Source organism: Balaenoptera physalus (assembly GCF_965194825.1).
Source record: "Balaenoptera physalus genome assembly, chromosome: 1".
NCBI classification, from domain to species: Eukaryota; Metazoa; Chordata; class Mammalia; order Artiodactyla; family Balaenopteridae; genus Balaenoptera; species Balaenoptera physalus.
In genome coordinates, this window is record NC_138882.1 from 177,950,796 (window position 1) to 177,966,396 (window position 15,601).

Below are 15,601 nucleotides of genomic sequence, written 5' to 3' on the forward strand. Positions count from 1 at the left end.
CGTCAAAATCTGGGTGTGCACGTGGTGGGGGTGGTTTGGGGGGGTGGTAGAGAGGTTATATGTAGGAATGCCCACCATCTGTCCAGCGTGCTGCTGTGGATGCTGGGGTGGACAGGGCTGGTTCCATCAAATCCATCCATTTCAAAGATGGAAAAACCAAGGCCTAGAAATGGCAAGCCCACATACACACATCAATCCAGAGCTTTGGCAGCAGAGAGCTCAATAGAGCTGCAGATGTGCTGAGTCCTGAGATATGTTCATTCATTGAACAAGTATTTATTGAGCACCTATTATGTGTCTGGCACTGTGCTAGGAACTGGGGATTAGGCAACGACTAAAGGCCATGGGACTCAAAGGAATTAAGTAAAAGGCCCCGACCACCCAACACAGAACTACTTCAGTGACCCCAAAAAGCAAGTCCTGCTTGGCCAGGTGCGAGAGCTGGGTGTGGGACAGGGAAGAACTACAGAGTCTTCGGAAGCAGAGAGAGAGAGGCCTGACCTGGGGCTGGACAGGGAGAATCCGAAATGGAGGGAGGTGCTGACTATGACTAAGGAGCCAGCTCAGCCGGGCAGGGGCAGGTGGTCGACCCTCTCAGGCACTCGCTGTTGCCAGCCGGGTTGCGTTGGTGCCCGGAAATGCACTGCCTTCATGTAAAGCAGTTGTGCTGTCTCACCACTGTGGAACCCAATCAAGAGAGAAGGCCGAAGGCCATTCATTCACTCAGGAGACTCATATCTTAATATAAGATATGCCAGACCCTGTGCTGAACCCTGGAGCTGCCGAGCTGAAGGAGACACAGTCTCATCCCTAAAAGTCCTCAGCACTGGTGGGGGCACACAGACACGCAGACAGGCCATTCCAGTCCCGAGGTCCTGGCCACCTCAAGACAGCACAGGTCAGCAAGGAAATCCGTTAGTGGTGCTTTCCCGACTCCGTCTTCTGTCTACACCAGCGATATCAGGGACGATTAAGAACCTCGGGAGACCAGACAGCCCTGGGACTGGACTCAGCTCCACCTCTAGGTCAACACATGACCAGAAGCAAGTGACTTCATGTTTCTGAACCTTAGTTCCCTCATCTGTAAAATGGGGATAATAATAGTACCCGCTTGAGCGGTGCTGTAAGAATTTGATGAAATCAGCTACAAAGCTCTTGGCATACAAGTGCTTAAGAAATGGTAAGCCAAACGCAGGCTTCTCTTTTGGGTAGAAATTCTGTGCACTCAAATAGCCTGTGGCTTGTTGTCACAGTTACCACTATTCACAATCCAACAAGCTCCAGGCATGGATGGAGGGGTCAGTCAGTTGTGCAACAAACATGTATGGGGGACTGGCTCTATGCCTGGCCCGGGGGAGCAAACGTGAATGAGAGCCAGCCCTGACTCAGGAGCTACTCGCCATCCAGGGAAGAGGAGCACATATGGTAGCACGCTTGTAACGAAACGTGATTCATATTATTATAGATACGATCTGAGGCTCAGTAGACAGTTCTCTGAGGTGGCCTCATTTACACCTCACAATCGTTCTTTACAAGGTACGCGTTGTTATCCCCATTTCACTGATGAGCAAACTGAGGCTTGGAGAGGCCAATTCACCTGCCCAGGGTCACATAAACTCTGTCTATCTGTCTCCAGAACCCTTGCTCTGTCCTCATAAGCACCCTGAACTCAGCAAATCCTGTTTCTCCAAAGTCCCATATGGGGACTTCCCTGGTGGTCCAGTGGCTAAGACTCTGCGCTCCCAATGCAGGGGGCCCGGGTTTGATCCCTGGTCAGGGAACTAGATCCCGCATGCCACAACTAAGAATTTGCATGCACAACTAAAGATCCTGCATGCCACAACTAAAAAAAGAAAAAGGATCCAACATGCCGCAACGAACATCCCACGTGCTGCAACTAAGACCAGGTGCAGCCAAATAAATAAATATTTTTTAAAAAACCCACAACATTGTAAATCACCTATACTCCAATACAAAATTTTTTTTTAATTGAAAAAAAAAACAAAGTACCCTACAAATGTTGGCGCATTCAGTCAGTGAACACTTATTGCATCCTTGCCAGGTGCCAAGCCCAGTCCTAGGTACGTTGGGAGTGGAGGTGAACAGGACAGGGTCCCTGCCCCCACCTCCAGCCAGCAAAGAGGTTGATTTGGGGCATGTTGGGGCTCTGTCCCCATGTCTTCTTGGTGACACTGCTAGGGGAAACTTTGGAACTGGTTCAGCTTTCCCTGCCATCACAGTACTCATAGGGCTGCTGGGAAAGGCCGAGGGAGGGAGGCTGTGACAGTTTCAGGCCCCCAGGGCCACCATGTCCTCTCAGCCCGGCTCTGACTCACCACCCACACCTGCCTGCGGCCTCAGGCAGCCGTGTTGCTGGAAATAGACACGGGGCGAAGAGCAGGAGCTGCGGAGGGGGGCGGGGAGGGCAGGGTGGGGGCAAGGAGCGGGGGGGGGGCAGGGAGATAGCACCTGCCTGGTTCGCCCCAGGCACGTGGCTCCCGTTCCCACTCTCCCCGCCAGGAAGCAGAGAAAGGTCATTCAATAGAGCCCACCCGAAATAGCCGGACTTGGGAATATTCCTGGGGGTTGAAGACCCCAGCCTACGGGAGGCTGTCCCAGGAGCAGTGAGGATTCCACAGTGCTCGGTGGTTCTGAGCACTTGCTGTGTGCCAGGGATTGGCCTAAATAAGTGCTTTGCATGTCTTAATGATCTCATTGAACTCTCACAGCTCCGCGGGAGGTTGTACCATGATTAAGCCCATTTTACAGATGAGGAACTTGAGAATCAGAGAAGCAAAGTAACTTGCCTAAAACCACACAGCCCCTGTATTTGACAATGTGGACCCTCCTCAAGCTCCCCACCCAATCCCAGCTCAAATGGCTCATTCCATGTCAGGTGTGCCAGCTCGGTTGCCATTTACCTTGCCTAAATCACATTCCCTTTTTGCCAAGGTAAGGTCTCCCTTCTTACTGCTCTGGGAAGCAGAAATTAAACCATAATCCTCCTCTCTTCCCTACCTATCTCAACTCTGCTCAGCTTTCAGCCCAAGCCTGATCGTGTTGCCTTCCTGTCTGAAACCTGCAGTGGCTCCCCATTGCCCTCAAGATAGAGTGTATTCAAGGCCCTTTGTAAACTGGGCCCTGCCCATTTCTCTAGCTTCATAGCTCACCAATCTTTGCTGGGGCAGGTCAGGAGACCTCCCGGGGCTCTGTCCCTTGGTAGGCTGATAACACCTCTGTGCAGTGAGGAGAATGGAGGAGCTGATGCACGCAGAGCACCTAGGAGATGTGTTTAGTAAACCTTCCTGCCCCACTGCCAGCTCTTAGCCAGAGGCTGAGGCAGAGTCAGTGGTGAGTGAAACGGTCTCTGTTTGCAGCCAAGCTGGGGTCAAGGGCTTTGTGGTGAGCCAGCCAAGGACTGTCAGTACGGTTGGAATTCATCAGTTTGAGAAATTCTGAGAGGCTTCAGGGCAGCAGCAGTTGGAACTGGGGTAGGGGCGGGGGAGGTAAATGAACTGTTGATGAGAATGTAAAATGGTACAACCACTGTGGAAGACGGTATAGTGATTCTTCAAAAAATTAAAAATAGAAGTGCCGTATGATCCAGCAATTCCACTTCTGGGTACATACCCCAAAGAATTGAAAGCAGGGTCTCAAAGAGATATCTGAACACCCATGTACATAGCAACATTATTCACAATAACTAAACATGGAAGCAACTCAAATGTCCATCTATGGATGAATGGACAAACAAAATGTGGTCTATCCATATAATGAAATACTATTTAGCCTCAGAAAGGAAGGAAATTCTGACACATGGTACAGCATGGAGGAACCATGGAGGGCATTATGCTAAGTGAAATAAGTCGTCACAAAAAGACAAATAACCATTATTCCACTCACACGAGGAACTTAGAGGAGTCGACTAAATTCATAGAGACAGGGACTTCCCTGGTGGTGCAGTGGTTAAGAATCTGCCTGCCAATGCAGGGGACACGGGTTTGATCCCTGGTCGGGGAAGATCCCACATGCTGCAGAGCAACTAAGCCCTTGCGCCACAACTACTGAAGCCTGTGCGCCTAGAGACCCTGCTCCGCAACAAGAGAAGCCACTGCAATGGGCAGCCCACGCATCGCAACGAAGAGTAGACCCCGCTCGCCGTAACTAGAGAAAGCCCGCGTGCAGCAACGAACACCCAACGCAGCCAAAAATAAATAAATAAATAAATTATAAAAAATAAAATAAAATAAATGAATTCATAGAGACAGAAAGTAGAATGCTGGTTGCCAGAGGCTGGGGTGAGGGGGAATGGGGAGTTATTATTTAATGGGTACAGAGTTTCAGTTTTACAAGATGAAAAGAGTTATGGAAATGGATGGTAGTGAGAATAGCAGATTATAAATATATTTAATGACACTGAACTGTATACTTAAAAATGGTTAAGATGGTAAATTTTCTGTTTGTGTATTTTACCACAATAAAAAAATTGAGAAAAAAAGGCAAAGGAAACCAACTTTCATAGTAGGATCTTTTTTATCTTCACCACAATCTAGAAGGTAGATATATCCACTCTATAGAAAGGACAACTGAGGTCAGAAAGGTGAAGATTCACCAGGGTGTCTGGGAGAGAGCTGGATCTGGGACCAGGTCTGTCAGGCCCCAAAGCCCATGCTCTTCCCTTGCCCTCACCCAGCGCCTGGGGGATGGAGAGCACTGCCTTAGAAGAGGAGGTCCTGGGGTCAGGGTGGGGATGGGGAATAAAGAGCTTGAATGGAGGCCTAAGGCAGGAGTGGTTCGAGAACTCCTAGCAGGTGTGAGTGCAATGAGTGGAGGTGAAGAGCTGGGGTGAGGTCATCTGTGACAAGCAGAGAAGCCTGGACTTGAGCCTTCTCCCTCCCCCCACTTCCTAGATGAGGAAACTGAGGACCTGTGGCTCGCCCAGTCCTCCATAATGCAGTGGGCGGGTGGCCTGCTGGAGGGGGGCTGAGGGAAGAAAGGAGATGCAGGTTGGGCAGCAGCTGCCACCTCTCCCCGCTTGCCCGCCCACTGCCCACTCCTCCCAGGACCACTCCCCCACCCCCAGGCTTGGCCTGGTCGCCTGACTTACAGGTGGGAGTGACTCAGGCCCGGGGCCCACTCTGGTGGCCCTGGCCCCTGGGCCACAACGGAGCTCTGGGCCTCTCAGCTGTGATGTCAGGGCCCTTCCTTCCTCCCACATCTGCTTGAAAAGGTCACCTATTTTAAACTCTTCCTCACCCCACCCTGTCCCTCCCCCCAAAAGAGGATGAGTTTTTCTAACCTGTGTCAACAGCTCAGTTCAGTACCCAAACATCTTTCTCTCCTGGTGCCCATCATCAGGGCCTCCACCAGAAAACACCAGCCCCAGCAGACTCCCCCAGGTAGGAGGAACCCACCCTAGCTGCTTTTAATTTGATAAAGAATTCCTGAGCATCTACTGCATGGCAAGCACTGTCCTCGGCCCCCAAGGATAGATCCCTGCCTTCCTGGAGCTTTCATTTTAATGGAGGCAGACAGACAACAAATGGATGAGTCAACAAACTCAGTAACAAGATAATTTCTAATGGTGGCCAGTGCTATAAAGAAAATAAAACAGGCTGAGACGTTAGTGACTTGAGTGGCTACTCCACACAGAGTGGTCAAGGAAGGCTTCTCTGAGGAGGTGACAGATTTGAGAAAGAGCATCCCAAGGAGAGAGAAGAGCAAGTGCAAAGGCCTTGAGGGGGGAATGGAAAGGTATGTTAGAGCAGGGCTTCTCCACATGGGTCCCCAACCAGCAGCATCCCCTGGGAACCAGTTAGAAATGTAAGTTCTTGGGACCTACTCCAGACCTACTAAAAACCTTTAAGGGTGGACCCTAGCAGGCTGAGTTTTTAATAAGTCCTCCAGGTGATTCTGATGCACCTTAAAATTTGAGGGTCACTGCATTGGTGCTCAGCAAGAAAGTCTTGTGGCTGGAGTGTGGTGGCAGGGAGAGGGGTATCCCCTGATCCTTGGCCTCATTCTAGCCCATCCATTCACTGCCTTGCCTCCTCCTGGCCTCACCATCCTGGCCCACTCAAGGCAAAGCTGAAAGCCCTCCCAAAGCTTCTCGTTGCCCTCTGGCTGAAATTAAAACCTCTCAGCTGGGCTTATGAGACCCCTCAAGATCTGCCCTCACCTACCTCTCCAGCCTCATCCCTCACCCTTCTCCCTTTCAAATCTTACGCTCCTAAATAACAGATGTTCCTGAACTCCTCCAAACATTCTGTTCTCTTTGTCTAGAATACTATTTCTCCACTTCTTCACCTGGCTAATTTTCACCCCTCCTTCAAAACACAACTCCCTCCTTCAGGAAGTCCTCCCTGATTGCCTAGTTAGGGTGCAGGACCCCACGTCTCTGCCTCCACACCAACCAGCCCCCATGCTTCCCCATCATTGTGTTCATCACGTAGGTTTGACATTATCTGAGGGAAGAAAGGTTGTTTTTACTTTTATTTTTATTTCCAGTTCTATTGAGATATAATTGACATATAACATTGTATTAGATTAAGGTATACAACATAATGATTTGTGTATGTACGTGTAGTGAAATGATCGCCACAGTAAGTTTAGTTAACATCCATCGCCTCACATAGTTACAAATTTATTTTTTCTTGTGATGAGAACTTTTAAGAGCTGCTTACTGTCCTAGCAACTTTCAAAGATACAATACAGTAAACTTCAGCCACCAAGCTGCACATTACATCCCCAGAACTTATTTCTCTTATAACTGGAAGTTTGTTCCTTTTGACCACCTTCATTCAATTTCCCCCCACCCCCAGGTTGTTTTTTAAATGAATTCTTTTCTATTTAATTACACAGGTAATACATGAACATGTACTTATTATAAAATTTTCAAACATACAGATACAGTGAAAGATCTCCTCTTGGATGCCCGTTTGCTGTCCATTCATACATTTTTGGGTGCATTGCGCACATACGTATAGGTGTACAGAAGTTAAAGGTTCATTTTGAGGTTTTTTCATTTGTAAATGGAATCATATGGGTAAGAATTGTTCAGTAACTTGTTTTCTTTACTTAACAGTGTCTTGGAGGTCATCTATGTCAGAACATGGAGACCTACCTTACTGTTTTTAACTACCATATAATATTCCAAAATATGACTGTACTGTCTTTTTTTAGTCGTTCCCTAAATGTATTAATCATGTTTTAAATTTTCTGTGTTTTATGATGCTTCACATTCTAGAGCCTTGCTAATCCTGGATAGATTGCTCCTCACAGGGCTAGCAATTTCCTAGGTATCAATAGTAAACAACTTGCCTGAGAACACCCCTTTTATATACAAACCAACCAATTCAAAACCCATATCCCCAATCACCTCTTCTATCTAACTCTCACACATCAAGTCAATATTTTCCCTGCCCTAAATCACCCCAGGGCCAGGTACTGGACACCCAGGAACCACTCCTATAGCCCAGAGATTACTAACATTCAAACTAGCAATCCTAAGCGGTTCAAACTTGCCCACCCTACCTTGCCCATTCCTTCCCAGGGGAACCACAATAAAGGCTCTGGGCCACGATCTCACTTGCTTCTTCTGCTTCCTGACTGACCCTGGTGCTTCCTCATGTAGCCTTATGTGGTGTGGTGTGCCCCCCCATCTCTTTGGAACTGTAAGTCATAAAACTTCTTTCAGTGGCATTGGCCTTACTGTTCTCATGCAATCACCTCTATAAATTAACCTCAGGTACAATAAAAACACAGAATGATGGACATTTAGAGGTTTTCAATTTTCCACTGTTACGGAAAAAGCTGCAGGGATCATCTTGCTTATGCCTCTTTGTACATATGTGTATTTCTTTAGCTGGTGGAACAGCCGGGTGCTAATTACCTAATTACTTATTGACCTCCATGGGCGATGCCCCTCCCAAGCAGAGCCCCTGATCCCTTCACCTTGTCAGTTTCATAACTATTGAATCACAGAATGAATGAGACTCCTCCTCAGGGATGGTCCCTGGAATGGTTTGGTAAGCACCAAAGAAGCTCTGTGGTATAAAACATCTTCTCCATCCACCCTGTCTCCTGAATCTCCTCCCGTGTGAACCTTAGCATTACCTGGTCAAGGGAGATTTCCCCTGGAAAGTCGAACACAGCCAGAAAGTCAGTGTGAGCTCTGTCAGAATCATGCCACAAGGAAAGAACACGGGGAGCTTCTGGGTTAGTCAACATCTGGAGATTTGTGGGGAGTGGCCCTCAGAAAGTGTATGGAAGCTCCACGCCTGTTCCCACATACCTTGCCCTACTCAAGTCTTCCATCTGGCTGTTCCTGAGTTATATCCTTTTATAATAAACTGGTAATCTATTAGTAACATTGGCCCTGCCCACTGGAAAGCAATGGGCTTCCTGGAGCTTCGTTGCTGGGACTCCCTTCTTCAGCCTACATAGGGCTGCCCCATTCAAACATGCCTGGCTTCTAAGCTCTGGTGACACTGGTCTAGGCTGAGGCTGTGCTTTGCATCTCTTTGGCTTTTAAGATATTGAAATATACCCCCATCTCCCATATAACTCTAAAGACTTCATTAAAACATCTTTTTAAGAAAGAAAGAGGGAATTCCCTGGTGGTCCAGTGGTTAGGACTCTGCCCTTCCACTGCAGGGGGCCTGGGTTCGATCCCTGGTCAGGGAACTAAGATCCCACAAGCCAAGCAGTGAGGCCAAAAAAAAAAAAGGAAGAAAGAAACTGGTTTTACAGTCAGAAGATCTGGACAAGTCACTCTACCCCTCTGAGTCTTGGTTTCCTCACCTCCCAGAGTGACTGTCAGAATACATGTAATACATATAATAACATAATAATGTATATAAAGCCCCTCACTAGTAGATGTGCTAAAAACAAAACAGGCTGTGTCTTCTCCATTTGCCCCTCCAGATTGGCTCTCCCTTTTCTACCTGGGGAAGCATCTGGGCTTCTCTGCTCTCTGGCTCACACTTGGAATTGGCCAGTGGAAGCACCGGCAGAAGACTGGTGTCTAAAGGGAGAGAGAGGAGTCAGGTATTTATTGTCCTGGCTCCCTTTTCCCTGCTGGGCTGGGTTGACTGTGTTGAGTTTGTCTACCTAAGGTCACAGCTCCTTTCCTGTAGCTACAGTCTCCCCACTCCTTCCCTTCACCCCTCAGGGCTGTTGCTAGTCCCTAGGTGCCCATCCAACCCTTACCCCTGCCAACCCTTTCAGAGATTAAGGCCCTTTATTAAACTCTCTCCAGGTGCCCCTTCCAGGGGGCCATCTGCTTCCTGCTGGAACCTTGACTGATGCGAGGAACCACTTTCCCTGCAGGTGCTCTCCCTGCCTGTCCTGCACCCCGCTGCAGAAAGAAGGTCCCTGTATCCCAAAGGATAGACCAGTTTTGAGGAAGTCTTCAGAGGAGTGAGACCCCAGTTGGGAGAGGAGGCCTGGGAGGGGAGTCTCTGCAGAGCTGAGACTTGTCTATCCAACTCCCTCCTACCAGCCCCAGTGTCCAGGGTCTGGGACCCTGACTCATGCTAGTAAACCCACCCAGGACCAGCCAGTATACCCCAAACCAGCATATTCATTGATCCTGAGAGAGATACAGGCTGAGTGGCAAGAATCCTGAGGTCAGCTGGTCAGAAGGTTCTCTTTCAGGAATCAGTAGTGATAATAAGAGTGACCAGATACTGAGCACCTACTATGTGTCTAGGCACTGTGCTAGAACTTTCATTCATTCATTCAGCAAATATTTATTAAGGGTCTACTATATGCTGGGTACCATTCTAAGCCGTGGGGATATGGCCATGAACACAACAGATAAGAACACTGCCCTCGGGCTTCCCTGGTGGCGCAGTGGTTAAGAATCCGCCCACCAATGCAGGAGACATGGGTTTGAGCCCTGGTCAGGGAAGATCCCACATGCCGTGGAGCAACTAAGCCTGTAAGCCACAGCTACTGAGCCTGCGTTCTAGAGCCCGCAAGCCACAACTACTGAGCCCACGTGCCACAACTTCTGAAGCCCGCACACCTAGAGCCCATGCTCCCAACAAGAGGAGCCACCACAATGAGAAGCCCGTGCACCGCAACGAAGAGTAGCCCCCACTCACCGCAACTAGAGAAAAGCCCGCATGCAGCAATGAAGACCCAACGCAGCCAAAAATAAATAAATAAAGTAAAATAAATAAATGTATTTTAAAAAAAAAAAAAGAACACTGCCCTCTTGGAGCCCTAGGAGAAGAACATCTGTGATCCTAGTTTGTCCTTGAATAAGGCTATTGAGGTCCAGAAACTTGCCAAAGGCACTCAGCTGGTAAATGGCTGAGCCAAGATCTGAACCCAGGCTTCCCAGCAGGAATCATCATCTTAGAAAACTACAGGAGGATGGGGGGGCAGCTTGGGAAGAGCCAAACCCAACTCTCTGGAGTGAGAGGACCTGGGAGGAGGATGTCTTGAGCTCGGGGGAAGGGCTGCGAGGCTCCCATCTGTATTCCAGATGCCTGCTGTGACTAAAATATAGGATCCGGGGCCCAGGGTGACACAGCCTGGGAAGGATGCTCTGCGAAACGATGCTCATACTTATTACTTCTTTGTAATTTCCTTCTTGATGTAAAATTTGTGAGTCACGGTCTCAGAACCTGTCTAGGTTTCACAATCCACACAGATGATTGCAGACACTATCGTGTCTCCTGCCAGAACATTTTCGACAGTCATTTCTCCCCCCTCCCCCCCAATTTGGGACATCAGGGATTTATTTTGGAAGGTTGGTGGGAGCAAGGCAGGGAAAGGTAAGCACAGGACATTATGGTCCACTCAAGGGGCAGTCGTGCCAAAGGTCTGGTCAGAGTTTCCTCTCCCCAAACACAAGCAGACATCCATTTCATTGAGCACCTACTATGGGGAGACAGTTGATTAAGCAAAGTTGGGCAGTGGTTAAAACCAGACCCTGGATTGACTGGATTCAAGTTCCAGCTCTACCACTTTCTGGCTGTGTGACTTCAGGCAAGTCAGTTTACCTCTCTGAGCCTCAGTTTCCTTATGGGTAAAATGTTAGAAATAATAGTGCCTCCCTGACAGGGTTGCTATGAGAATGAAGCAACACATCTAAATGCTTAGAAGAGGACACAGCACGTTGTGAGTGTGCGAAAACGGTTAACAGTCATTACCATCATCAAACACAAGTAGAGAAACACACATGTGACATGTTCACATCACATTTGCGTGTGTGTAATAATAATGCGATTGTGATACAGATGGATACTCATGGTAGGCAGGTTCATCCCTCACGTGCGCTTTTCAGCACTGACACCGCACCCTTGCTTAGCATGAGTTCGCTAGGCCCTCACCTCCTTGAGGTCTCAGTTCAAATATCGCCCCTTTAGAGGATCCTCTCCAGCTGCCCGATCTAATCAGAAAGGTGCTCTGTCTCTACCTTGTCATCCTTTTTATTTTCATCGTAGAACTTACCATTCTCTGACACGTTCCTGTGGTCATTTGTTTATTTACTTATGCTCATGCCTCTCCCATAAAAATGTAAGTTTCCATGAGGGTGGGAGCTTGACATCCTGGTCCCTTCTCAATTTTTCAAAGCCAAGTACAATGCCTGGCACATAGTAGGCAGTGAAAAAACATTTGTTCAGGGAATTCCCTGGTGGTCCAGTGGTTAGGACTTGGTGCTTTCACTGCCAGGGCTGGGTTTGATCCCTGGTCAGGGAACTAAGACCCCGCAAGACGTGCTGCCAAAAAAAAAAAAAAAAAAATTGTTCAAAGAACAACTAATAAATTTGCTCTTCCCTTTACCCCTCTTTAGGCACCATGTATCTCCTTTTTACAGAGGAAGGTAATGGAGGCTCAGGGAGACAAGATGATTGGTGGTTTAGCCTCAAGCTTGCCTGTCTTAGTCACTGAGCGGCCTCACTTTGCATCTGAGCTGTGTCCCAGAGAGTGACGGGATGAGGTGGTGATTGTCAGATGTGGCAACCAGAGCTGTCTGCCCTCCATCCCACTCCTGGTACCACATGGTGTAGAAACAGCATCTGGCTTGTAACAGGTGACCCGGTTCCCAATTCTATCGCCGACTTGTTGGGTGACCATGCATGGGCTGTTTCTCCTCGCTTGGCCTCAGCCTCCCATCTAGAAAATGAAAGTGGTAGAATAGATCAGAGGGTTTTTTAAAAACTGAGATATAACTCACATACCACAGAAGATCAAAGGTTTTTCAACTTTCTTTTCTCGCAGAATCTTTTTTTCTGAACTTAAATTTTATATGAAGTCCCAATATGTAAACAAGACAAGAAGTGGGGCTGTTCTGAGGAGTGGAGGGGGTGGCCTGAGAAGGTACCCTGCTTAGTGTACCCCTTGTTTCCACCACGCTCCCCCCCTACCCTCAGTGGTCCCTGAGGCACTTCTGCAGAATCCCAGGGCTTGGAGGAACCCAGTTTGAAAACCACTGGACAAGAGTCACTCTTTAGGGTCCCTCCCAAGATGCAGGAGCCCTGGGGAAGGAGGAGGGGCTCGTGCTCTCCCAACTTGCAGATGGGAGTTGTTCCTTGAGCTGCAGTCCAGCTGCCTCCCCAGGGTCATGAGAAAGAAGGCAAGGGCAGGCTCGGGGCGCAGGAAGTGGAGCCGGCCAGCTGGGAGGCAGTGACAGGCGCGGGTACCATGGCCTCCTGGATGGGCTGGTGACATCACAACCCCAGGAAGCAGCTGCCCGAGAGGCCCTCGCTGTCCCTCAGTCCTCCGCTGGGAAAATCAGCCACCAGCTGTTGTAGTCCTCTTCTCACTCCCTTGCTCTTCTGGGTTGTCCCCTCCTGAACCATCATTTTCAGCACAGCAGCCACTTCCTCTCATTGACGACCTACTATGTGCCAGAACTGCACTTTTGGAACCCTTCACGGAACAGCTCATAATTGCATACATTCCCTTATATCATTTAATCCAATCATCACATCAACATTATGAAGTAGAGACCAGTACCATGGCCATTTTACAGACGGTGAAACTGAGGCTCAGAGGGGCAAAACAGATGGCACAAGTTTACCCAGCTAGTTAACGCCAGAGCCAGGATTTGAACCTGGCTTTGTCTGACTCCGTCTGTGCTCTTGTCATGCATTACCACAATGTCAGATTCAGAGCCAAACAATGCCAGGTGCAGAATCTTCAGGCATGGCAAGGTGAGATTGTAAATTTCAAACCCAGTTTATTTTATTAATGGTTTTTCCTGGACTGTTATTCAGGCTGAGTCTTAGGATGCATGGAAAGGGCTTAGCACACTCCCTGGCACCCTACAGATGTTAGCTATCACTATGACTGTCCACATTTTACAAAGAAGGAAACTGAGGCTCAGAGGAGCAGAGTCCATTAATTAAGACCATAGAACAGGTAGGTGCCAAAGCCAGGTATACAAGACCCCAAAGTCAAAGCTGTTTCTCTCAAGCCCTGAATTTCTTAGCCAGGATTCTTCTCTTGCTCCACCCCTATTATTCTCCTGGGGCTGCTGTAACAAACTTTGTAGCTTAAAACAGCAGAAATTTATTCTCTCACAGTTCTGGAGACTAGCAGCCCAGAATCAAGGTGTCAGCAGGGCTAGTTCCTTCCGGCGGCTCAGAGGGAGAATCCATTCCATGCCTCTCTTCTGGCTTGTGATGGCTGACCGCAGTCCTTAGCGTTCCTTGGCTTTGGGCTTCACGACTCCGATCTCTGCCTCTGTCTTCACTTGGCCTTCTTCTCTCTGCCTCAAATCTTGCTTTCCTTTCTCCTATAAGGATACCAGTCCTTGGATTTAGGGCCCACCCTGAATGCAGGAGGAGCTCATTTTGGCATCCTTACCTTAATTACATCTGTAAATACTCTATTTCCAAATAAGTCACATTCACGGATACTTGGGGTTAAAACTTAGACATATCTTTTTAAATTTTTTTTTATTTTTTATAAATTTATTTATTTATTTTTGGCTGCGTTGGGTCTTCGTTTCTGTGCGCGAGGTTCCTCTAGTTGCGGCAACCGGGGGCTACTCTTCCCTATGGTGCATGGGCTCCTCATTGCGGTGGCTTCTCTTGTTGCGGGACACGGGCTGTAGCGCTCGGGCTTCAGTAGCTGTGGCACGTGGGCTCAGTAGTTGTGGCTTGCAGGCTCTAGAGCACAGGCTCAGTAGTTGTGGCGCATGGGCTTAGTTGCTCCGTGGCATGTGGGATCTTCCCCAACCAGGGATCAAACCCCTGTCCCCTGCATTGTCAGGCGGATTCTTAACCACTGCGCCACCAGGGAAGCCCCTATATTTTTAAAGGCATAATTCAACCCACCCTGTCGCCACCACCACCCCAGTTCAGCAAATCTTCACGGAGCATGAACCATGTGCCAGCCAGGCACACAGAAGGCGTACTGCATTAATGCTGCCAACAGTCTAGTGGGAGAGGCAGACAGGCACAGATAACAGCAGGATGGTTTTTAAACTATGTGTAGAAATAAAGCATATGGACCCATAAAAGAGAGCAAGTAGTAGCGTCTGGGATGGGGTAAAGTAGAGAGCATGGTGTGTCCTATCAATCAGTAGCTATTTATTAAGCACTTGCTATGTGCAAGATACTTAAGGGAAAAAAATATGTATGTGAAAGAAAAACAATACAGAGTAGGAGAATGAACCTGAACGTTAGCTTTGGAGGCAGAAAGACCTCAAATGCAGGCTTTAACCCGTCTGTGCCTCAATTTCCTCATTTCTAAAATGGGAATACTAATAGCATTTGCCTCAAAGAGTTATTATTAGGTTGAAGTGAAACCACCCAAGCATTCAGTCAACAAGTATTTATTGAATATTTTCTCTGTGCCAGGCACAAAATGTGCAGGAAGGGGCTAGCCTGGCACCAAGAAAGCATTTAATAAATGCCAGTTCTCATCCTCTTTCCCCTGATTCACAAGTTAGGTAAAAGTTCAGGACAGAAATACAAGAGACGTCAAAAGCAGGACAGGCTAAAAGCCAAGTAGACAGCATGAGACCTGTGTGTTTAGGAATAGTGACAACGTGGCCAGATAGCTCTGAAAATACCTCCTGGGGGAAGTGGGCTTTTGAGTCAGACCTCAGAGACAAGAAGAAGAGGAGGGATGACACCATGTAGCAATGGTGGTGTGAACATATGATTGGGGTGAGGAAATTTATTGGCAAAAAGAGTAGGTTTGGCCCAGATGGTGACCTTTTCTGCAGGATTCTAGGGAGCAACTGAAGCATCATGAAGGGTAGAACTTTTCTATATTTCAAACAAAAAAATCAAGGGTAAGCACAGATGAGAATGTACTTAACCATATCACAAGCATTTGCATTTCTTTAAATTTTGCTCCAACTTTGGTATCACTTTTTATGCAGGCCTTTTCCTATAAGAAATAGTTCCATATGTTTCTACTACATTTAACTTGTCAGATTTTCCTATTCACAAAGCTCCTTGAAGGCAGGGGCTGGATCTTAGCACCAGTACGTCCCAGGGCTTGGTATATAGTAAGCGTTCAATAAGCATTTCATTGAACAAATAAATTACTTTTATATTTTTGTTTTACATAAGATCATGATATTTTGAATGGTGTGCTATAATTCATGCTTCCTGGACAAGTATAA

The 15,601-nt window shown here is 47.9% G+C and overlaps 1 protein-coding gene across 1 annotated transcript in view; it reads left to right on the forward strand.

The window, feature by feature from the left end:
* The first annotated feature begins 2,738 nt into the window (after nt 1–2,738).
* The window catches only part of ASAP3 (ArfGAP with SH3 domain, ankyrin repeat and PH domain 3), a 138,223-nt gene continuing 125,360 nt past the window's right edge, over nt 2,739–15,601 (forward strand). The window contains exon 1 of the mRNA XM_082451321.1: nt 2,739–2,743. The gene's annotated coding sequence lies outside the window, so the exon portion shown is untranslated. The remainder of the gene's footprint in view (nt 2,744–15,601) is intronic.